Raw genomic sequence first — 22648 nt, 5'->3', positions numbered from 1 at the left:
TAATTTTATATGTAATTGTTAAAACTAGTTTCATATAGAAGACTTTGGCTTATTATTAAAGCACTGGAAAAGAAAACCTAAGAACTGGATTTTATTCTAGATTGTAATGAGTCTGAAACCTGCATAAATTCTTTTAGGCATTAGAATACCTGAAATTCTACACTAATGGGAGTATAATGCCAGAGCATAAGATGAGCAGCATAAGATGCAAAGAGAACTTACTGTATTTATCTGAGACTCAATCTGTCATTTGCATGTCTGGCTCAGTGCTTATAAAATGTATATGATCATTTAAAATAAATAAATGAGCATGTTGGGGTTGATATATATGTAGAAAAAGAATGAGGATAGAATGAGATACTAATTCTACATCTGCACTTGATGCTCCTGTGCATTTAGACTTCAGCTACAGTTACTTCAAATCCTTGTAAGAAATAACGACAATTCGACATAGTATTTAATTTTATCTGTTAAATAGCAAATATATCTGTGCCCAAATTCAATAACTCTTAAGTGATGTAGACAACAGAATGATATATATTAAATTTTAAAGACAACTACTTTAAAAATAGATTTTAAAAAATGAATAAATGGCAAGAGAACACTGGGTCTTGGTACACAAAAATGACTAAATAATAAATACAGGCACAGCTTGGAGACATTGTGGGTTTGGATCCAGACCATAAGAATAAAGGAAATATCACAATAAAGTGAGCCACACAATTTTTTTTGGTTTCCTAGGGCATATTAAAGTTATGTTTATGTTAGTCTTTTAAATGTGCAATGGTATTATGACTAAAAAATGCATATACCTTAATTAAAAATTATTTACTGCTAAAAAATGCTAATGCTTATTTGAGCTTTCAGCGAGTGGTAATCTTTTTGCTAGTGGAGGGTCTTGTCTCGATGTGGATGGCTGCTGACCAGGGTGTTGGTTGCTAAAGCTTGTTGTGGCTGTGGAAATTTCTTAAAATAAGACAACAATACAGTTTGTCACATCCGTAGACTCTTTCTTTCACTAAAATTTCTCTGTAGTGTACGATACTGTTCAATAGCATTTGATCCACAGAAGAACTTCTTTCAAAATTGGAGACAATCCTCTCTGATAGAGTTTAGACATATGTCCCTCCCCAAATCTCATGTTGAAATCTAGTTCTCAGTGTTGAAGGCAGAGCCTGATGGGAAGTGTTTGGGTGATGGGGTGGATCCCTCATGGCTTGGTGATGTTCTTGCAATAGTAAGTATTCTTGAGATCTGATTGCTTAAGTGTGTGGCACCCCACACCACCACTCGCTTTCACTCCTGCTTTCACCATGTGACATGCTTGCTCTTTATTTTTTTATTTATTTATTTATTTTTTTTGAGACGGAGTCTCGCTCTGTCGCCCAGGCTGGAGTGCAGTGGCCGGATCTCAGCTCACTGCAAGCTCCGCCTCCCGGGTTCACGCCATTCTCCTGCCTCAGCCTCCCGAGTAGCTGGGACTATAGGCGCCCGCCACCTCGCCCGGCTAGTTTTTTGTATTTTTTAGTAGAGATGGGGTTTCACCGTGTTAGCCAAGATGGTCTCGATCTCCTGACCTCGTGATCCGCTTCGGCCTCACTCAAAGTGCTGGGATTACAGCCGTGAGCCACCGCGCCCGGCCGACATGCTTGCTCTTGCCTCACCTTCTGCCATGAGTAAAAATTCCTTGAGGCCTTCCCAGAAGCTGAGCAAATGCTGATGCCATGCTTCCTGTACTGCCTGCAGAACCATGAGCCAATTAAACCTCTTTTCATTATAAGTTACCCAGTCCCAGGTATTTCTTTACAGCAACACAAGAATGGTCTCATACACCTCAAATCCTGATACTACTCTGTCAACTAAGTTTATAACATATTCTAAATCCTTTGTGGTCATTTCACAATGTTTACAGCATCTTACTAGGAGTAGATTTCATTTCCAGAAACCACGTTATTAGATCATCCATTAAGAAGCAACTCCTCATCCATTAAAGTTTTACCATGAGTTATAGCAATCCAGTCCAATCTTCAGGCTCCACTTCTAATTCTAGGGTTTTTTTGTTTTGTTTTGTTTTGTTTTGTTTTTGTTTTTTTTTGTTGTTGTTGTTATATCTACCTTACTTGCAGTTACTTCCTCTACTGAAGTCTTGAACCCTTCTAAGTCATCGAGGAGGGTTGGAATCAACTTCTTCCAAACTTGTGTTAAGGTTGATATTTTACCTCCTCCCATCAATCACAAATATTCTCAATGACATCTACAATGGTGAATCCTTTCCAAATTTTTTTCAATTACTATGCTGAGATCCATCAGAGGGATTAGTATCTATAGCAGTAGGTGTAATGTTATGAAAGGTATTTTTTTAAATTAATTTATTTATTTTTGAGACTGAGTCTCGCTGCGATGCCCAGGCTGGAGTGCAATGGAGTGATCTCTGCTCACTGCAACCTTCGCCTCCCAGGTTCAAGCAATTCTCCTGCCTCAGCCTCCCAAGCAGCTGGGCTTACAGGCGCCAACCACCATACCAGGCTAATTTTTGTATTTTTACTAGGTTTCACCATGTTGGTAAGTCTGGTCTTGTACTCCTGATCTCAAGTGATCCGCCCACCTCAGCCTCCCAAAGTGCTAGGATTACAGGCCTGAGCCACCGTGCCCGGCCACGAAATGTATTTCTTAAATCATAATATTTGAAAGTCAAAATTACTCCTTTATCCATGTGCTACAGAAAGGATGCTGTATTCACAGGTATAAAAATAACATTAATCTCTGCGTATATCTCCCTCAGAGCCCTTGGGTGGCCAGATGCATTGTCAATTAACAGTAATATTTTGAAAAAAATATATATAGATAGTAGGTCTCAACAGTAGGCTTAACATACTCAGTAAACCATGCTGTAAACAGATGTGGCTACCACCCAGGCTTAGTTTCCATTTATAGAGCTTACTCAGAGTAGATTTAGCATAATTCTTAAGGGTCCTATGATATTTGAAATGATAAATGAGCATTGGCTTCAACTTAAAGTCAGCAGCTGTTTTAGCTCCTAATAAAAGTCAGTCTGTCCTTCGAAATTTCGAAGCTAAGAATTGACTTCTTTCTAGCTAAGAAAATCCTAGATGACATCTTCTTCCTTTTTAAGACTGTTTCATCTGCCTTGAAAATCTAGTGTTTAGTGCAGCCGCCTTCATCAATTGTCTTGCTGTATCTTCTGGAAAATTTGCTACAGCTTCTACATAGGCACTTGCTGCTTCACTTTGCACTTTTATGTTACGGAGATGGCTTCTTTTCTTAAATTTTACAAGCCAAACTGTTAGTTTTAAACATTTCTTCTGCAGCTTCCGCCTTCTCTCAGCCTTCAAATAATTGGAGCAGTAGAGCCTATCTCTGGATAAGGGTTACATGCAGGGGTATGTTTTGGCTGCTTTGATCCATTCAAACCACTCAAACTTTCTCCATATCAACAGTAAGGCTTTATTAACCTTCGTGTATTCACTGCAGTAGTACTTTTAATTTCCTCCAAGAGCTTTTCCTTTGCATTTGCAACTTGGCTAACTGGTGCAAGAGATGTAACTTTCAGTCTGTCTCAACTTTGTCATGCCTTTCTCACTAAGCTTAATCATCTCTAACTTTTTTTTCTTTTTTTGAGACGGAGTTTCACTCTTGTTGCCCAGGCTGGAGCGCAATGGCATGATCTCGGCTCACCACAACCTCCAGCTCCTGGGTTAAAGCGATTCTCCTTCCTCAGCCTCCTGAGTAGCTGGGATTACAAGCATGCAACATCATGCCTAGCTAATTTTGTATTTTTAGTAGAGACAGGGGTTTCTCCATATTGGTCAGGCTGGTCTTGAACTCCTGACCTCAGGTGATCTACCCACCTCGGCCTCCCAACGTCCTGGGATTACAGGCATGAGTCACCATGCCCGGCAATCATTTCTAACTTTTCATTTAAAGTGAGAGACATGCAACTCGTACTTTGACTTGAACACTTAGAGATTACTGTAGGGTTATTAATTGACCTAATGTCAGTGTTGTTATGTCTCAGGGAATAGGAAGACCCAGGAAAGGGAGAGAAATGGGGAAAAAGCCATGTGGTGGGGGCAATCGGAACACACAATATTTATTGATTAAGTTTGCTATGCCATGGGCATGGTTCATGGCACCACAAAACTATTACAACAGTAACATCAAAAATCACTGAGCAGAAATTACTATAACATATATGATAATATTTAAAAAGTTTTAAATATTGCAAGAATTACCAAAATGTGACACAGAGACATAAAGTAAACATACGCTGTTGGAAAAATGGCGCTGATAGAGTTACTCAGTGTAGGGTTGCCACAAACCTTCAATTTGTAAAAACAACACAATATCTCCAAAGTACAATAAAATAAGGTCGTTTTTGTACTTGAGTCTTTACAGGTGAACATGGCTCATTTCTCAGAGCAGCTAACTCAAAAAAATGTTGTATGAGATCTTACCTTGCCCTAAGTTTAAACTAACTGTACCAAATAAAGTTGCTGAAAGTTACTGATAATGTGAAGGAATAAAAATGCCTTAATTTTTTTCCTTAAAATTTAATATTAAATTCTTTTTAGTATTTTTAGTATTGACTACTAGTGGGTCAGTATTTTTCATCTTTGAATATTCATTTGATAGAAATTTACCAGTAATTGTTAATTGTATCAAAGGCTGTCTCTCTTCATTACTTAAATACAAAGAAATTATTTATTTCTTTCACAAAAGCAGTTAGTGGAAGGTAATTTTGTATGTAGGGCTCCTTTTTCCTCTAATTTCTTTTCCCTCAGTATTAACTTTTTTTTTTTTCAGACAGTAACAAGGTTTTCAAATCTTCACTCTGAACTCATTTTAAAACTGTCTAAAAAAGCAAAGCTTGGGAACTTGGATTTCTAGAAGTCTCAGGTTAACATCAATTCTGTTTCTATATTAACATATGACAAAAAAAAAAAAAAAAAAACCTGTCTTTTGGTTGAATACTGAAAGGGCTAAAACTTATAGTTTTCTTCTTCTTATCTGATTTCTAAATGAATTCTTTACATCACTTATTCTGAAAGAACAAAAGTATAAATAGTTCTATATTTTATTGGGTGATCTATTAAAAGCACCTTTAGACAAATCCAGAAGTAGATCTAAAGGTTGCCCTCATTCATCTCTCAGAGACACAGCAGGTGAAACAACTGTTTTACATCCTTCAGATGTCAGCAAGCATTAATCTATTTTATGCCACCCTCAAGTGATTCCACATAGTTTGGGAAACTGAAATGCTTTGTATTTTAAAAAATTGAGTAATGAAAATAGCTCAAAACTGCAATGTTCATTTTGCCTGAACGCAGAACTTCCCTCTCCAAGATTCAATAAATGTCCCATTTTGCTGATGTGCAAAATTCTTTAAATTTGTAGCAGTACTTGAGAACTTGTGCTAACAAGTAGGTAAATATTCCTATATGAGTCACCTAAACTTGTTTTTGTTGCTTCTCTATACAAAAGTTGGAGTTATCCTTAGAACATTTGACAAATTTTTGCAACATTTTCCTCTTATTACTCAGTGAATTTATATATGTAAATCATATCCATCTCATTTTTTAAAATCTAACTTTTCAGGCTTTCAGACTTTCTCAGTTTTAAGGTAAAACTTGAGTGTTGTGAGTTCAGTTTTTAAGAAGACTTCCCCATTTTTAATAAATTAATTGCATTACAGTTTATTGAGCAATATTTGTGTAAAAATATTGTTCAGATTCACAAAATGTAAAATAAATGTTTAAAAGCAAAAAAAAAAAAAAGAAAAGAATAACAAGCATAATTATTCAGCATGTTGGGGGAGATAGGTATGTATTAACTCTAATTGCCTTTCTAAAAGAAAGCAATCACATCTAAAATTAAAATTTTAGTTTCAATTATTTAGGTCCATCTTAGTGGTAAAATTCTATTAATCTTTTAAATGTACTATTGAATATTGCATATGCTATATGACATATATTTATTTTTTTTTCTTACATTTTTCATGCTTATTTCTTAAGATATTTGGTTAACAAAGTATTAGATAAGCTTCTTGAATTTGGAGATTATGTCTCCTCTCCCAGAAATCTACAATATGAACTTGATATATTCGACTGTAGAGGATCAATATAGACCAATATAGACTATAAGACACACAGTATGCCCCCTCTAACCTGCTGAAACAAACAGTTTACCTCTGGAAGGAACTAGCTTCCTTCCAATGAAGTGTCACACTAAATTGTGTTGAACACTGACTCTTCTTGGAGTGCTAAAGACTTATTTGCTGGGGTCTCTTGTGCAATATTTGACACATTCCTTATAAACTTTACCTTAACTCTTTTTTATGGATACGTTTCTCTTTTTTTTTTTTTTTTTTTTTTTTTTTTTGAGATGGAGTCTCACTTTGTCTCCGAGGCTGGAGTAGAGTGGCATGATCTCACCTCACTGCAACCTCCGCCTCCTGGGTTCAAGTGGTTCTCCTGTCTCAGCCTCCCAAGCAGCTGGGATTACAGGCATGCACCACCACACCTGGCTAATTTTTGTATTTTTAGTAGAGACAGGGTTTCACCATGTTGATCAGGCTGGTCTCGAACTGCTGACCTATTGAGAGTGTTTCTTAAACTTCTTATCTCAAATTCATCAGCCTCTTCAATTTCAGCATTCATTCATCTATTCCTCTATTTTTTTCCATAACATGCCTTCACGTAACACAACACTCCCTTATACTGTGCCATTTATCTGTTTAGCACTATGCTTACAAGGTTTTAAAAGGTAGACTTCATGGAATTAGCAACCTACCAATCTTGTTATTCTGTACCTTCACACATAGTAGGCTCTCTTAATTATGTAATAAATTAATGACTCAATAAATTGTATCTTTCTCAGATTCCATAGGATAGATTTCTATTATATGTGTTCCCAGATTTTTCCTTAAAAAGCCTCTATCTTAGGTTCCTACGCTTGCCTTCGGGAGATTCACTTGAATTGTCCTTTCTCTTCCGATTAACTCAAATGCTGTCAGGTATAGTCATGGAATCATATTGTAGGTTTCCATGACTATACTTGAAGTGATTCTGTACCTGATAGCATTTGATAGGCCAGGAACATGTGCCTTAGAATGAGTGTACTTTGTGATATTTATTATGTTATCAAAGATGAGTGTTCTAACATCCAAGGATTCTTCATATTCCCAATATATGAAAGCGTGTTTGCAACCACAGAGAAAAGCACTCAATGCACACTTGACTTTATATATTTTGCTTCAGGTAAAATTAAACCTAAATTTTGATTTCTGCATCTGTAAAATTCTGAAGAAAATTTCACATTCATTCATAGCGAGTGAAATACTGGCCAGCTCTATCTAGGACAGAAGGTAGAAAGAGAATAGGATTTCATGACATTAACAACAATGCTTTACACGAATGCAAGGAGGTAGAAATGGAGCCCTCATCTGGTGTGTGGTGTGCTTGTTTGTACTATGTGCTTAAGCACTTGATGCAGCCACTTTTTATTCCTGTATTTCTTGGAATTGGGTAAAATAAATATAGCCCCCTTCCCCGCCCCTTATTGTATTTCTCCATAATTTTAACGACTTTTCCATCCTTTCATAAAGCTGATCGCCTTTTGTGTACTCTGGACTGAGGATATAAGCAAAATTGCTATGTGGTTGTGGTTTGAAACTTTTTTTTTTTTTTTTTGAGACAGGTTCCCACTCAGTCACCCAAGCTGAGTGCAGTGGTGTGACCGTGGCTCTCTGCAGCCTCGATCTTCTGGGCTCAAGCAATCCTTCCACATCAGCCTCCCAAGTGGGTGAGACCAGAGGCATGTGCCATCATGGCTGGCTAATTCTTCCATTTATTTATTTATTTATTTATTTATTTGAGACAGAGTCTCACTCTATCACCCAGGCTGGAGTGCAGTGTTGTGATCTCGGATCACTGCAACCTCTGCCTCCTGGGTACAAGGAATTCTCATGCCTCAGCCTTCCAAGTAGATGGGATTACAGGCATGGGCCACCACACCCAGCTAATTTTTGTATTTTTAGTAGAGACAGGGTTTCACCATGCTGGCCAGGCTGGTCTCGAACTCCTGACCTCAAGTGATCTGCCCACCCCAGCCTCCCAAAGTGCTGAGATTACAGGTGTGAGCCACTGCGCCCGGCCTTATTTTTGTTTTTTATCAAGGCAGGGTTTCTACAGGCTGGTCTTGAATTCTTGGGCTTACGTGAACCTCCCACCTCGGCCTCTCAAAGTGCTGGACATGACCACCACATGAGCCACCAGGCCTGGCCTGAAATACTTCTTTAGATTTGGTAAACAACTACTGCCCAGATGCCCCCAAGGCCCCCATCTCACTTTCTGCTCCCTGGGAATCTTCTGTGTCCTTATGATATTTATTAACTTAAAAGTTAATGCCTATTACAACAGTGTGATCTTGAACCCTGCTTCATTCAGTGCTGAAGTCTGGAGACTTTCTGGTTGCATGATGGCCATGTGTAGTCCTGCTTTAAAGTTCCCACTACCTGGCTTCTGAACATCACCTCTGGCACCTTTCTTACAATCCACAGAGCCACTCCACACATACTTCCCAAACCTTACCCTGTCCAGAGAGACAAAGACCATGGAAGGTGGAAGGGGAAAAGAGGCAACCTTCATGTTGGTATTGGAACCACAAATGCCTGTCCTAACACCATTTGATATTTTGAATAGCACATCACAAATTGAGATGAATAACAGGTATCCAATGCCCTTAAATACATATAGAGATAAATAGACAAGTTAAAAGGCAATTACTGTACAGTACGTTCCATAGAGTTTTGTGCACTAAGCAGGATCTTCAACCCAGCCTTAACACTGGAAGAACTAGAATCAGAGGAAATTGCCTTTAAGCAAAATCCTGAAGGCCACATAGCCAAGAGAGTTGCTATTGGGGAGGGCAGAAAAAAAATCCTGTGTACATCTCCAAGGAGATGATGGTCCATGCATCTTAGGGAAACAGAAAGTAGTTCAGTGGGGAGAGAACTGATAACTGAAAGAGAGAGTGAGATACTGGAAGTGAGAATTGGGAGTAGAGAAAAGGTAAAGATCATTTATGCCAAGGGAAAGATGTTTTTCAATCTTTTACTCCATACTCTAGCAGAGTTTGATTTACAAAACCTTACTTCTTCAAAACTATTATCACTCCACATTTCTCAAAGGAATAAATCCAAGCCTTTACCCATATTTCCCTAGAATCATATTTATAAAATGATATTAATATTTAAAAAAACAAAGGAGATTGCAAGGCAGAGAAATTGCATTAAAACATGGAACATTTGTCCATCTTTCTACCCGTGGTAACATTTAAAAGCCTGCATATTACAAAAGCTGAAAGCATTGGCCCAGAGACAGGCAGCTTGGGGACTCAGCAAGGTCTGAGTCCTTGATTAGACCCATGACATTGTAAAAGCTACTCAACTAGTCAGCCTTCATCTATAAAAAATGGGTTAAACATAGAGCATGCAAAGTGTATGGGAAGTTGCCTGCCACAGATGCATTCACTAAGTTTGCCATCACTTATTTTATTTAAATTATAGAACAGATAAGTGAATATGACTGCAGTTATGAGAAAAAGCCATAACTTTCTTCTTTTCCTTTTTTTCTGTAAATATTGACAAACTAATATCTTGTTCCAGGTATTACATAGTGGTGGACAGCCTGGAAGGCAGGATATTATAAGGGCTTAATTTAAAGTCATCTGAGTCAAGTAAATTAACATATTTTAATAACTTCCTACATCATAGAAATAAGCCTGAAGCTGTTCCAGAATGTGTAGGCTGAGGTGAGGAGGCAGCCCAGAAGGAAACTAGATAAAGTGTAAACAAATTCTAAGATTATAGGCAGTTAATGGAATGGTGAGAATGAGATTGTATCTTCAATTTACGGGGACATCAGGAGATAATTTAGGTAAATTAGACAGTTAAAAACTATGTCCAGATAACAGGAAACATACTGGAGTACTGTTATTACTCCAAGTTTCCCTTTGTATCTTTCAGAAGCATGTACACAGTGATCATCCAAGAATGTAGCTGTGTGTATAATTTGCAAGAAGACCTAAAATTTTCTTTATTGCAAAGACAACCTGATTACCTCACTATCTAAAAGGAACAACTAACACAAATTATAGCTAGAAAATTGCCTCACTAATGTAGTCCCAAATTAACCTCTGTAAATACTTTCAAAGGTTCAGGCATCACCAGGGACATAACTCTAAAAACATTTAAATGTATTAGCGCAATCCAACTAGTGGATGAAAGTATGTTGTTTGGCCTGGTATGAGAAAAGCTGAAGTCTTTCAAGTTTAGTTGTCACTCTTATTATTCATTATCTTTACATATCTCTCTTTAAATGGATGGTGTATATCCAGTTTCTTTCTATTCACTTCTAGTAAAGAATGATCATGCAAAAATTTTAAAATATTAAGAATAAAGACTTCAATAGCCATAGCTCTAAGTATCAATATTTTCCTTCAAGACTCTTTTTATGCATCTTTATCTTAAAATTGCTCATGTTCCAGAAGGGGTATAAAATTGCATCTAAACCTGTATTATCTTTTCCTAAACCGTGATATGAACTATTAATATTTTAAACCAAGTGTGTATGGGTGGGGGGTGTTTTTAGCATATTAGGATAAGTTAGTAATTGAGCAAGTATTCTGCTTCTATGTTGTAGCAATTTGTTTTGTATGTAATTGCTCATAAAACAAGCATCACTCTTTTGTAGAATATGGTTTTAGATTATGAATATGCCCCAAGGCTCAGCAAAGGGAATCTGACTATAAATTTAGCAGAAATAATAAATGTACTAGTTTCCACTGTTTTCTGGGAAATCAGAATGTCTCCTTTTTAATGTTACTGGATTCATGTGTGCTCAGAAGCACGCCAAAGTACCTTAGCTGTTTCTTGTTTTCTCCTTCCTGTTTTCCTTCTTTTTCTTCTTCTTCATCTTTTTTTTTTTTTTTTTGTTAAGGGAGGGTAATAGGGGTAAAAATATTGCCTGAATATACGTTTCTCTAGAAGAGAAATTAAATTGCTATTTAACTTGATCTGATCATTTCTGTCTTGAATTGTTTCTTCTCTTCTGTTGCTATATTTTAGGTTCAGAGTTCAATTAGCAAAATTATAGTTTTGTTTCTCCCATGGTGAGTGTCTTTTAAATAAAATGATTTAACCAAGAAACAGCATTGTGAGTGATTACATTTGTCTCAGCATGCATTCTATTTCTCTCTGGTTTGGCCAATTAGAGATATAACAAAGGCCTATGAATTCTATCACATCTACAAACTATACTGCTTAGCATTACATTAAAATCTCAAACTTAATCTCTAAATATCTTAATCTCTAAATACTGGAATCTCTAAAGTGTTCCAATCTCTGTATACTACTTAAAGATATGATATCCATCTAATTCAAAAGACGGAGTTTAGTGAATATTGGTTCCCTTACGCTACTGTGAATACCTCCCTAGAAGACACTGTGTTTAATAATAAATTTTAAAAACAAAAATAAAGATATTCATACATATCAGATGTTATAAGGTCAACAATTGATTTGACTTGGAAAAAAATTGATTTTATTCTGATTTAATGACCTTTGTGCCTTTTTAGTCTTAAAATATTATTTCTTTCACTAAATAACAGTGATAATAGTGAATAGTTCCCTCACTAGTATGTATTATGATGAACTGGCAACATAATTTTATAAAATGTTTTATTATTTATGATTTGTATATGTTTGAAATCTATCCCTTTATTTATTTGTATTGCTTTTCTGATGAAAATTCTAGACTTGGGTGACATGGTTGGAAATTGAGACTGAAAATATTATGACTATACACACACACACACACACACACACACATATATATGTGTGTATATATGTGTTAGATTGGTCACCTAATTTTATTCTTTTTATTTTATTGTTTTTAAATCAAACTCGTTTTAAACTCCCTGTGATAATATAAGGAGACACACTACACAGCACAGCGTTAGGGCAGAAAATACGTTATTTACAAAAATCATTTAGGGTAAAATCACATTTTTATTTCAACAAATATATCAGATTAATTGTATTTACATGATAATTTGATGCTATAAGTTTATTCATACCGGGAAAATTGTCACATTAAAAATTCTCAAAATAATTTTGGCACAGGTCAAATCTTCTCATTTTGCTAAGTCCCTGAGCTCTTTGAAGAGGCTGACCTCATGCACTGACCTTTTCCCCAGCCACCTTGTTCCCCTTTCTCCAGAATGCCTTGCTACATGCTCTGTCCTCAAAGCTACTTTTATCCCTGCCCATATAAACTGTAGGTGAACATTTAATGATACCACCTTTTTAGCCAATGATGCTCTGTAGAAACCATGCAGCTTCTCTGACAAGTAGACTTAAGAGTCCCTGCCCCAAATAGGACTTCATACCATTTTCCCGATGCTTACTGACAAAGAAGAGGATCCAGATGAGGGTACATTTTGTGTATGCTTCATATTATTCATAAAATTGCCTGTAATGGTCAATCTTTTAACATTTCCAAAGCTCATGTCTCAGAAGATCATCCAAACATTGGATGGCAAAGAGGTCAATGTCAATGTCAAGCTTATTGGCAAATAAGTGGTGCTTGCGCAGCATCCAGTTCAAGTCACCAGCTCCAAAAATGCACACCGAGTGATTGTGGTCCCCATCGCAGTAGGTAGGGAGCACCTTTGGAAACATCACCCTCCAAGCACTGCCACTTGACAAACCTGGCAACTGCATGCATGTCAGACAAGTCATACTTATGGTTTGTGGAGAGTGAACCGGGGACTTCAGGAATACTCTGGATGGTATCCCAGAGATGCTCATCAGGGCTGTGTGTGTCTTGTGCCTGCCCGATAAACTTTTGGATTTTTTTCATTCTGCAGTACATACCCCACATCCTCCCTGCTGACCACAAAATAGGCACACACTGAACAAAGAAGTGCTTCAAGTGGAGTAAGCATTTTAACTTTCCCTGTGTTCATCAGTTTTCCAAAAACCTCATACTGCTTTTTCCACCTTTCTCCTTTATTGAATGGCATCCTCTCCATTTCAAGGTTGTTTTCTCCCATTAACAACTTGATCTTCCTCAGAATTTCTAGGTTGGATTTAATGGGAAAATCCATACCACAAAGTTTTACCAAGAATTTCCAGCCTGCAGTCATTGCTTAGAGGTCATTCATGCAGTTGAGGTTAGCCTGAACCTGGCTCCATGATGCATAAACCACCGTCTCCAATCAGCTCGCCACAAAGACTTTACTGAAACAGAATGCAATGCCCATCACTGCAGCTAAAAAGGAATCCTCTGATTTTTTGTCCACGTGAATGCGATAGAAATTCTGAGGCATATAGATGGCCCTCAGTAGCCTGTAAAGCATTTCAATCTTGTGATGAACTGCTATAGAATATGCTGTTTGAAACTCCGCCTCTTGTTTACAAAGGGGTTCTATGGTATATTGATATATTTGTGTCTCTCTTGATGAAATAAGTATGGTCACTGGTTATGTTTATATAGTTGGCACGTGTTCACTGAGGGTACTTTAAAAATTTTACTGTTAGCATCTCAAACTTTACCTTTTGGATTTCATCTACATCACCCTGTAAAACTTTGGTGCAATTAATATCACTACTAGGATTCTCTCCAACAAGCTCCAAGTGTCTGACAAATTCGGGCTTTGATGAATCCTTAAAAAAAAGGGGGAGGGATAAGAAAAAAATCTCCTCTGAAGCAACTTCCTTAGCATTTCAAACAATAATCAGGGACTTTCCTTTGTGAAGGGCAGTCTTCTATCCTCCAATCACCAATGATTTTCCTTCCATTGTGGCCTCTGTTTGCATTTATCAGAAGTGCAAAGGCATATTGAAATGAAGAACAGAACATTAAAGTAAAAAGTCTGAATCATTTAGTAGTGATTCCAGGTGACATCCTGCACCCACTCCAAGTACCTCTCATGCTCTCAGGTGGCTTAAATGTACCAGGCATCCTCCAATAATGATATGTTCTATGAGGCTTTAAAAAACTGTGCACAAAGGAGCAGTTGGATTCATTTAGGGGGTCCCCAATTCCTGAGTGATAAAGCACTTTGCTGTTGTTCAGCAGATGCTCGATAGAGGGGGTCCTGATGGAGTGGGCAAAGCCACACCAGGCCACTCCTTGTCCCCCTTTTTTATTTTTTCTTTACTTTTGTTTCAGTAGGTTTTTGGGGAACAGGTGGTGTTTGTTTATATGGATAAATTATTTAATGATGATTTCTGAGATTTTGGTCCACCCATCACTGGAGCAGTGTACACTGCATCCAAGGTGTGGTCTCTTATCTCTCACCTCCCTTCCCTCACTTCCCACCCCAATGGTCCCCAAAGACCATTGTTTCATTCCTATGCTTTTGCATCCTCATAGCTTAGCTCCCAGTTATAAGTGAAAACATTATCATATCTAGTTTGCCATTCCTCAGCTACTTCACTTAGAATAATGATTTCCAATTTCATCCATGTTGCTGCAAATGCCATTATTTCATTCCTTTTTATGGCTGAGTAGTATTCCCTGGTGTGTGTGTGTGTGTGTGTGTGTGTGTGTGTGTGTGTGCATGTATCACACTTTCTTTATTCACTTATTGATTGATGGGCATTTGGGCTAGTTTCATATTTTTGCAATTGCAAATTTTATGGCTATAAACATGTGTATGCAAGTGTCTTTTCCATATAATGCCTTCTTTTCTTCTGGGTATATACTCAGTAGTGGGATTGCTGGATGAAATGGTAGATCTCCTTTTAGCTTTTTAAGGAATCTTCATACTACTTTCCATAGTGATTGTACTAGTTTACATTCCCACCAGCAGTGTAAAAGTGTTCCCTTTTCATCACATCTGCAACAACATCTATTTTTTTTATTTTTTCATTACAGCTATTCTTGCAGAAGTAAGGTGGTATTGCATTGTGGTTTTTATTTAACAATTCCCTGATCATTAGTGATTTTGAGCATTTTTTCGTATGTTTGTTGGCCATTTGTATATCTTCATTTGACAATTGTCTATTCGTGTCCTTAGCAAACTTTTTGATAGGATTATTTGTTTTACCCTTCCTGATTTGTCTGAATTCCTTGTATATTCTCAATATTAGTCCTTTGCCAGATACATAGTTTGCCCAAGATGATCATGTGATTTTTGTTTTGAATTCTGTTTATGTGGTGTGTCACATTTATTGTCTCGCCTATGTTAACATCCCTGCATCCCTGGTATGAAAACCACTTGCTCATGGTGGATTTTCTTGATGATATGTTGGATTCAGTTAGCTAATATTTTGTTGAGGATTTTTACATCTATATTCATCAGGGATATTGATCTGTAGTTTTCTTTTTTCTTTTCTTTTTTTTTTTTTTTTTTTTTTTTTTTTTTTTTTTGAGACAAAGTCTTGCTCTGTCACCCAGGCTGGAGTGCAGTGGCGCAATCTCGGCTCACTGCAACCTCCGCCTCCTGGGTTCAAGCAATTCTCCTGCCCCAGCCTCCCAAGTAGCTGGGATTACAGGCACTCATCATCATGCCTGGCTAATTTTTTTTCTGTTTTTGTAGAAACAGGGTATCACCATGTTGGCCAAGCTGGTCTCAAACTCCTGAACTCCTGACCTCAGGTGATCCGCCCTCCTCGGCCTCCGAAAGTGCTGGGATTACAGGCATGAGCTGCCCCATCTGGCTGTTTGTTTTGTTGTTATTGTTATGCCCTTTCTTGGTTTTGGTATTAGGATGATACTGGTTTCATAGAATAATTTAGGGAGGATTTCCTCTTTCTCTATCTTTGGAATAGGTTCAGTAGAATTGGTACTAATTCTTTGAATTTCTGAGGTAACTCAGCTGTGAATCCATCTGGTCCTGGACTTTTCTTTCTTGGCATTTTTACTACCATTTCAATCTTCCTGCTGGTTATTGGTCTCTTCAGTTTCTATTTCTTCCTGGTTTAATCTAGGAGGGTTGTATATTTCCAGGAATTTATCCATCTCCACTAAGTTTTCTAGTTTATGTGCATAACAGTGTTCATAGTAACCTTGAAAATCTTTTATATTTCTGTGGTATGCATTGTAGTAGCTGCTGTTTCATTTTTAATCGAGCTTATTTGGATCTTCTCTCTTCTTTTCTTGGTTAATCTCATTAATGTTCTATCAATTTTGTGTATCTTTTCAAAAAACCAGCTTTTTGTTTCATTCATCTTTTGTATTTTTGTTTGTTTGTTTCAGTTTCATTTAGTTCTTCTCTGATCTTTGTTATTTCTTTTCTTCTGCTGGGTTTGGGCTTGGTTTGTTCTTGTTTCTCTCATTCTTTGAAGTATGACCTTAGACTATTTGTGTTCTTTCAGACTTTTTGATATAGGCATTTAAGGCTATGAACTTTCCTCTTAGCAACACTCTTGCTGTATCCCAGAGATTTTAATAGGTTGGGTCACTATTATAATTCAGTTCAAATAATTTTTAATTAATTTTCATCTTGATTTCATTGTTGACGTGATAATCACTCAGGAGCAGATTATTGAATTTCATGTATTTACATAGTTTCAAGGATTCCTTTTGTAGTCGATTTGTAATTTTATTCCACTGTGGTCTGAGAGAGTATTTGATATAATTTCAATTTTCTTAAATTTATTGAGACTTGTTTTATGGCCTATTGATATGGTTTGGTGGTTTCCCCACCCAAATCTCATCTTAAATTCCCATGTGTTAAGGAAGGAATCTGGTGAGAGGTAATTGAATCATAGGGTAGGACTTTCCCATGCTGTTCTTGTGATAGTGAATAAGTCTCCTGAGATCTGATGGTTTTATAAATGGGAGTTTCTCTGCACAAGTTCTCTTTGTCTGCTGCCATCCATGTAAGACGTGACTTGCTTCTTGCTTTCTGCCATGACCGTTAGGCTTCCCCAGCCATGTGAAACTGTAAGTCCATTAAACCTCTTTCTTTTATAAATTGCCCAGTCTCAGTTATGTCTTTATCAGCAGCATGAAAATGGACTAATACAGTAAATCGATACCAGTAGAGTGGGGCACTGCTGAAAAGATATCCAAAAACATGGAAACAACTTTGGAACTGGGTAACAGGCAGAGGATGGAACCGTTTAGAGAGCTCAGAAGAAGATAGGAAAATGTGGAAAAGTTTGGAACTTGCTAGAGACTTGTTGAATGGTTTTGCCCAAAATGTTAATAGTCATATGGACAATAAAGTCCAGGCTGAAGTGGTCTCAGATGGAAATGAGGAAGTTGTTGGAAACTGGAGCAAATGTGGCTCTTGCTATGTTTTAGCAGAGACTGGTGGCATTTTGCTCATGGCCTAGAGATTTGTGGGACTTTGAACTTGAGAGAGATGATTTAGGATATCAGGTGGAATAAATTTCTAAGCAGCAAAGCAATCAAGAGGTGACTTGGGTGCTGTTAAAGGCATTTGGTTTTATCAAAGAACCAGACTTTATAAAACTTTAGAAAATTTACAGGCCGGGCTCGGTGGCTCAAGCCTGTAATCCCAGCACTTTGGGAGGCCGAGATGGGCGGATCACGAGGTCAGGAGATCGAGACCATCCTGGCTAACACAGTGAAACCCCGTCTCTACTAAAAAAAAATACAAAAAACTAGCCGGGCGACATGGCGGGCGCCTGTAGTCCCAGCTACTCGGGAGGCTGAGGCAGGAGAATGGCATAAACCCGGGAGGCGGAGCTTGCAGTGAGCTGAGATCCGGCCACTGCACTCCAGCCTGGGCGACAGAGCCAGACTCCGTCTCAAAAAAAAAAAAAAAAAAAAAAAAAAAAAAAAAAAAAAAAAAAAAAGAAAATTTACAGTCGGACAATGCAATAGTAAAAGAAATCCCATTTCCTGGACAGAAATTTAAGCCTGCTGCAGAAATTTGCATAAGTCACAAGGAGCCGAATATAAATCCCTAAGACAATGGGGAAAATGTCTCCAGAGCATGTCAGAGGTCTTCACCGTAGCCCCTCCCATCACAGGCCTGAAGGCCTAGGAGGAATAAGTGGTTTTGTGGGCCAGGCCCAGGGTCCCTGTGCTGTGTGCAGCCTACAGACTAAATGTCCTAAGTCCCAACAGCTCCAGCCATGACTGAAAGGGGCCAATTAGAGCTCGGGTTGTGGCTTCAGAGAATGCAAGCCTCAAGCCTCGGCAGCTTTGGGAACCTCTGCCAAGATTTCAGAGGATGTATGGAAACGTCTGAATGCCCAGGCAGAAGTTTGCTGCAGGGGTTTCCACACATCCTCTTAAATCTAGGTAGACATTCCCAAAGCTCAATTCGTGACTTTTCTGCACTGGCAGGCTCAAAACCACATGGAAGCTGCCAAGGTTTGAGGCTTGCTAGGCCAATACAGAAGGAAAATGCAGGGTCAGGGCCCCACAAAGAGTCCCTGCTGGGACACTGCCTAGTGGAACTGTGAGAAGAGGGCGACCATCCTCCAGACCCCAGAATAAAAGATCCACTGACAGCTCATATATGCACCTGGAAAAACTGCAGACACTCAATGCCAGCCTGTGAAGGTAGCCAGGCTCTTAATCTGATAGGTTTTCCTTTATATGTTACCTGATGCTTTTGCCTCATAGCTTTTAAAGTTCTTTGCTTTGCCTGACCACATTTTTTACTTTCCTTACCAAATCCTGATTTTAAAAAAATTACAGCCTGAAGACATTTCTATGAAAAAATAGGGGCAAAGGAAGAGTTCTAACAAGAACTTTTATCTCCTGAACTCACCTGTCTTTTGATGATAATCTTTCTGAGAACACTGTAACTCACAGCACATTTTATGAGAGTAAGGGTAGAGGTAGTATATATGTGCAGATTAAAGATTAAAAAAACAATATATTTGTCTACCCTCTGGCCCCAAATCAAATACCCTCATATATCAGACTTTGGGAGCATCCTGCATAATCCTCCCATTGCTCCCAAAGAACACCATGCCCTCACCATCATGAGCTCAGTGTTGATGTTCTATATTATTTTATCCTGTATGTACATTTTCCTAAATTCATTATTTATAACCATATGAATTCACCTTAATATAGATGACATTATATTTCATGTATGCTTTTTTTAATCTCTTTTCATCACGTGCATGTTGCAATGTATCCACAGTGACATATCAGCAATAATTCATTTATGAATATGTCAAGATTAATTCATCCATTCTTATGTTAATGGTCATTTTGGTCATTTCTACTTTTTTTCCTCCCACTTAAAATAAAGCTGTAAACTTTCTTGTATATGCTTCCTGGCGAATGTATGGGTAATTCCATTATTGGATAGCATGGGATCTATTACTTCAACTTTACCAAATAATCCTAAATTGTTCCCACAGGAGTGCATGTGAGCCTCCATTGCCCAACATCTTTAGTATTATTTGTCATAATCAATTTCTAAAATGCATATATTAGAGAGAAACATTATTGTCAAACCATGTGGTATTTTAATTTGCATTTCCTTAATTATCAATATTATTTCTTTGTAATTATAATTACTATGTAACACATTAGACAAAAGAATTACTGAGCATACCTGTGAATCCTGTGTTCAAAAAAGGCTACTGCAATTCCATCATGTTTTCATGAAAGATGGGATAGTCAAAATGTCACCTGAATTTGTCAAACTAGAAGCAAAGAAGTTGGGGATTTGTACTCTTGAATGTGGTTATGGATTTTGGCCAGCACTGTAGGGGGATTGATATAAACCCTCATGTGTTTCTGGCTCTCTATTCAGGCAATGAAGTTCCTGCTGCTAAAGGGTCATCTACCATAGGAGAGTAACAACTGGGCCAGCAGAGAGAAAAGCACACTTTGAAGCAAGCAGAGAGGTACACAGAAATAGTTACAGAAATTTCAGGGCACTCATCTACACAGAGTACCAATGGCATCCTCTCTAGGAGAATCTTGATAGTTTGGTAAATGGAAAAGGGGTTCTTACCAAAGTGTTCAACATAGAAGGATTTCTCTATAGCTATCTTTAAGGACTGTTCTATACCTAGTTGTCAGCAATGTGTTGACCAGTCACACCAGTGAAGACATAGAAACTATATATATCAGATATGAAGATAATTTCAAACTAGGAAAAATAACAAACACAAAATGGGTCAAATCAAGTTTTAAAATGCTGTTAATAGGCGTGATTAGCAGACACCAAGAAGACAAATTTAAAATCTTTTATTTATATTTTAAAATTCACTTATTTACATACAGAAAGGAGAACCAATTTAGAAATTGATAGGTTTTTATTGACCACATGCCTAGGTAAGTTAACAACTATGGTGAATCTGCTAAAATAAGATAATGAAATAATATACTCCTTTAATGGAAGGAAACCATCTTAATCAATTTAGATATGTTCTATTTGTAACACATTTAGAGGTTATTTGCCTTGGAATGCCGTGGCTTTTAAGAGATAATATAAAACAAAAGTCAGAGCAAAAAGGAACTTGAGGATGAAGATGGGATTTTGGAAGGAGAATAAAAGTCACAGATCTGGGGGATATTTAATCCGGAATAGAGATTATTAAGAAAGTACAATCATCCATAGTTTCCTAAAGCTTTTTTTTTTTTTTGGAGTGCAATGGCGCGATCTCGGCTCACTGCAAGCTCCGCCTCCCGGGTTCACGCCATTCTCCTGCCTCAGCATCCGGAGTAGCTGGGACTACATGCGCCCGCCACCATGCCCGGCTCATTTTTTGTATTTTTAGTAGAGACAGGGTTTCACAGTGTTAGCCAGGATGGTCTCGATCTCCTGACCTCGTGATCCGCCCACCTCGGCCTCCCAAAGTGCTGGGATTACAGGCGTGAGCCACCGCGCCCGGCAGTTTCCTAAAACTTTTCACAGGCTTTCTTCTTAAAATGAAATCAATAAAGATAATATAGTGTCTTCATTGTGAAATTTAACAAATATAGTAAATCAAACACCCTAGGTAACTAACTTATTATTCATGAAATAAAATATGATTAGCTCCTATAAAAGAAAGAAATGTATCTCTTCTCAATCAGAATTGCCTCTTGCTGAATAAAGTGAATCTTAGTATTTACTTTTCCCCCCTGGTTCTGCACTAATGTATACATCAAAGTATTAACTGATTGCTTTTTTCGATTGTTTGTTTTTCAATTTTTTTTTAAAGGGGAATAATCTATATTGTTTGCAGAACTTATTTATTTATTTATTTATTATTTTTGAGATGGAGGCTCGCTCTGTCGCCTGGCTGGAGTGCGGTGGTGTGATCTCAGCTCACTGTAACCTCTACCTCCTGGGTTCAAGGGATTCTCCTGCCTCAGCCTCCCAAGTAGCTGGGACTACAGGCATGCACCACCACACCCAGCTAATTTTTGTATTTTTAGTAGAGACGGGGTTTCACCATGTTGTTCAGGCTGGTCTCAAACTCCTGACCTCAGGTGATCCACCCACCTTGGCCTCCCGAAGTGCTGGGATTACAGGCGTAAGCCACCGCTCCCGGCTGGAATTTATTTTTTTTTAATTCTCTGTGTGTGTGTGTGTGTGTGTGTGTGTAAGAGTTTTATTTAGTGAAACTATAATTTATTCATTTGTATTGTTTGCCATTTAAAAAATATACCACAATTTCACTACATATATTATTATGGATTAGCATTTGAGTTGTTTTGAATATTTTGTATGTTACATACAATGCTGTAATTGATATTTCTGTAAATATGCACATTGAATTATTTAGCATATATTTCTAGAAACAGTAATGGCAGGTCATCTCACTTTGGTTTTCTGTTCTGGCTGTGGTATTTCTCTTAGCTCATTTCTTCCTTCTTTTATGTTCTGATTACTTTTTGCCATTCCATCCTTTCTTTCTCTATAAGTTATAGGCTCTTATTATCTTTTGAAATAGGCAACCTAAAAATAAAATACATATACTGAACTTATCATAGCTTACTGGTCATCATCATTTTTACCCTCTGACAGACATCACAAATTACCTTGAACTCTTTAACACAATTTCTTTCACTCCTTTGCCTTACAATACACTGTCATAATATTTATCTTTAAAAAAAAAAAACTAAAAAAAACTTTGTAAGAAATTATGAATAAATTATTACTGTTTAATAAGCTAGCTTTCAATTCAGTTACATTTATCACTCACTTCCTTTAGACTTCTTAGATCTCTCTCCCATTCGGTATTTTACTTGCCTAAATTATTTTCAAAAATTAGAATCTTCTGGTAGAGTATGCTTCTGTTATTATTTTTTTCTGAAAGTAACATTGTTATTTTTGAAAGAGTTTGACATGTACGGAATTCTACATTGGAGAATATTTTCTTTCAGCACCCTGTCTATTTAATTCCACTATATCTTCCATTGTTGCTGCTGGGATGTAAAAGATCATTGTAACCGCCACTTGCTTGAAGAAACTCTCTTTTCTTGCTACTTAAAAGATTTTCCTTTTGTCTTTGGTTTTCTGCAGTTTCACAATGATTTCTTTAGGCATAGAGCTCCTTTTTTTATCTATACTGTTTGAGATTTGTGGAGCTTCATAAATCTATGTATCTGTATCTTTAAACATTTCAGGACAATTGTTAGTGATAGTATATTAAACACTGCTTGTGCTTTATTCTTCCCTC

The 22648-nt window shown here is 37.4% G+C and overlaps 1 protein-coding gene and 1 pseudogene across 2 annotated transcripts in view; both read right to left on the bottom strand.

The window, feature by feature from the left end:
• CDH12 (cadherin 12) overlaps positions 1-22648 on the bottom strand; it is a 1138028-nt gene that overhangs the window by 847775 nt on the left and 267605 nt on the right. The gene's annotated exons all lie outside the window — the stretch shown is intronic.
• Positions 11780-15443, bottom strand: LOC126957513 (beta-1,3-galactosyl-O-glycosyl-glycoprotein beta-1,6-N-acetylglucosaminyltransferase-like; annotated as a pseudogene).

The sequence above is a fragment of the Macaca thibetana genome, chromosome 6, assembly GCF_024542745.1.
Source record: "Macaca thibetana thibetana isolate TM-01 chromosome 6, ASM2454274v1, whole genome shotgun sequence".
Taxonomy (NCBI): Eukaryota; Metazoa; Chordata; class Mammalia; order Primates; family Cercopithecidae; genus Macaca; species Macaca thibetana.
This window is presented reverse-complemented; position numbering and strand designations above follow the sequence as displayed.